Source organism: Balaenoptera musculus, chromosome 2, assembly GCF_009873245.2.
Source record: "Balaenoptera musculus isolate JJ_BM4_2016_0621 chromosome 2, mBalMus1.pri.v3, whole genome shotgun sequence".
In the NCBI taxonomy this organism is placed as follows: Eukaryota; Metazoa; Chordata; class Mammalia; order Artiodactyla; family Balaenopteridae; genus Balaenoptera; species Balaenoptera musculus.
Window position 1 is genome coordinate 21,735,126 of NC_045786.1, and position 2,933 is coordinate 21,738,058.

At 50.5% G+C, this 2,933-nt stretch overlaps 1 pseudogene; it reads right to left on the reverse strand.

Annotated features, from left to right (window-relative positions):
* Positions 1 to 513: 513 nt before the first annotated feature.
* LOC118889551 lies at positions 514 to 1,409 on the reverse strand (annotated as a pseudogene).
* Between the last annotated feature and the right edge of the window lie 1,524 nt (positions 1,410 to 2,933).

Genomic DNA, 2,933 nt, shown 5'->3' on the forward strand with positions numbered 1-2,933 from the left:
TCTATTGAAACCTTATATGGGCCATACATAGAAAGAACCTGATGGATTAAGACAAAGGGCACAGCCAGAAAGCTCAGAGCCTCAGGGAACATTGTAAGAAAGTCTCTGATAATCCCAGAGGATGGTCACAAGGGCACAAGTCGCACTGGCCTAAACACCCTTTCTCCAGTGATGTTGTTCTTAAAATAACAGCATATTTTTAATGAATACATTATAATCAGGATATAAGAAACTGATTTATATGCTAGATTACGCTTTCTCTGATATTCACATTAGTCAAAGAATTTAGATTGAGCCTCTTCAGAGCTGATGTCCTATTGTTTGGTGGCAAAACTCGGAAGTTTAGGCCAAGTGTCCAAAAAAAAAATTGCTTTTGAAACCCAACATACTGAGATGGGTAACTTCTGGGTAGAGAACACTAGCATTTACTTCATTACTTTACAAACCAACACTGTTTTATTGTCAACAGAACCTGCCTGGCGAGGTAGGGGGCCCACTCTGCCCCTGGAGGGGCTATGGACCTTGGTTGCCTGAGGCCCATGGGAGAGATGGGTCCATGCAGTGAGAACAGCTCTGGCCACCACTGGTACCTGGGTGGTCAGAGGCAGCATCTGGAGGGTCAGCAGGTGGCATGGGAGCCCCTGGGGAGCTGGGTCTTGGCTCCCCCTGGCTCATCTGCAGGAGGCCAGTGAGGGCAATCAGCTCAGGCCCTCTGAGCCAGGTGGTGAAGCAGCCAGAGGATGGAGTGGGGAGGACCCAGGGGGACATAATTGGGGCTGGGAGCAGCAGCTTCAGAGAGCCCATCACCTGCTGAGGGCCCTGAGACAGGTACAGGGGAACACGCTGCCCACAGGGCAGCGGAGGGTCAGAAAGAAAGACATCTTCATAGCACATCACCGGGAACCCTGCATCCCTGGGCACCTGCTCTCCACTCTGATATCCTGCTAGACGGGCCTGAGGCCTCTGCCTCACGCTGCTGCCTCGTACAGAGGCCAGAATGAGGGATGGCACAAGGTCTGGTCTGAGAAGGAGGTGCCTGACCCACAGCTGGGCCCCTGCACCCGATGAGGTCCTGCTTAAGCCTCATAGTTGGGGTCCCAGGGCGGTAGGAGGGTCATCCTTGACGGGGCCACCTCCCAGGTCATCTGGGGGTAGGGGGGAACTGGGGTTCCCAGGGACTGCTCGGCAGCGAGGCCTGGGGGCGACCGAGGCAGCAGCTGCTCTTTCTGGATCCAGGAAGGCCTTTGGTACCAGGGCTGAGGGCTGTCCGGTGCGGATTTTCTTGGCTCCCCCAGGGCTTCCTCTCCAGAGTCCCTGGCCTGGCCGGGGTCGCTGACCGCCGAGGGGCCTTGTTCCTCGGGTGCCTGCTCTTCACCCGGGCCACACTGCCGGGGGGCCCAGGGCAACATGCGGTGTCCGGGGGGAGAGCTAGGCAGGGCCGCACACTGCCCGCCTCGCCCGCCTGGCCCCTCCCGGCTTCCACTTGGGCCCCGCCTCCCTCAGTGGCCCGTGCTGCCCTGCACGTCCCTGCAAGCCCAGGTTGCGGCCCACCTTGCAGGGTACCTCATTACTTTAATTATCCCCAAAACCTATAATGTCCACAATGGGTACTTTTTTTTAAAGGCACAGCCCCAAATGTTGCTGGAAATAATATGCCTATTAAACAGAAGACTTTGGAAAGCAAGGGACTGTTTCAAAAGACTGTTATGATGGGAATTCTGCCATTGGTACCGTGGACTATGCTAACTACTTTTTATTGCATTGGGGAAATGGTAGCATGAAAATGAACACCTCCAGGCAGAGTTAAGAGAATCGGGGGAAGGGAATTCTATGATTATCATAAATTAATCTCTTTTAGCTGCAAGTTATGATTCAAGTTGATTTCTCATCCTTATCGAATTTCTTATGTGCATATTAGGGGGCTGATAGGAAAAGGATGGAGCCCTGAGAACTGGAATGAAGGCAATTCAGATGAATCTGGGTATCTTGACCTTACAAATCCCTTTAAGCCTTCCTCACCAGCAGATCCTGCTCCTCCTCCCCCTTCTGAGGAAGGAGCTTCTCCCAGCATGAGGACAGCGTAATGACCTTACATTGCAGGTGAAAGCTTATTTCCAAATGATCCACCCTCGTTATCCCTCATGGCCTGCAGAACCATGCTAGAGTCAAATCCAACCTAATCAAGGGAAATGATTACCAAGTCTGACCTGGAAGGAGCCAATTTACACACTGAAAAAATTGCAAAATGTGGTAAGTTTATATCAGCAGAAATTAATATATACATGTGCAGAAATGGAATCTAAGTGTAACTGCCCAGGGTGGAAGAAAATAATATTGGAATGGCCAAATGTATCAACATGGGTGCACTTATCAGGCATTCTGGATTCCATATGTTAGCTTGTGCAACTGGGAAAGACCCTCACAATTTGCTTACACAGTTGACTAAAACCTGGATGTCATATTGGTTTACATTAAATGAAGCTGAAGTGTGCAATTTCCTTCTTATAATGTAGAGGAATAAATCTAATGATTTAGGGAAATGGAATGATGGAGTAGATGTCTAATGTGTGACTTGCTCACCCATTTCCTGGGGGGTGTTCAGAGGACACGTTTCACAAAATCACGGAGGAATATTTGGTGAGGGAAGCAGCAACCTCCTTGGAAAGCTCTGCAGACAATCTCTGTAGGAGGGGATGATGGCAGGTCCTCTTGGGGCAGCACCCTGCTTACCCTGTCACAAGTGTGTACACAAGTGTAAAATCCTCCTCCTTTCCTTCCTCAAAGGGACAGGGGGCCCTTAGCTTGGATAACTGTGCATTTCAGAAAGGGAAGTAGGAATACTTGGGGTTATTAGACCCTGACTCCGAGCTGCACTAAACCCAGGAAGTCTATCAGTCAAGGTGGGGACTTTTGAGGGTTGGTGGTAAAGAGGC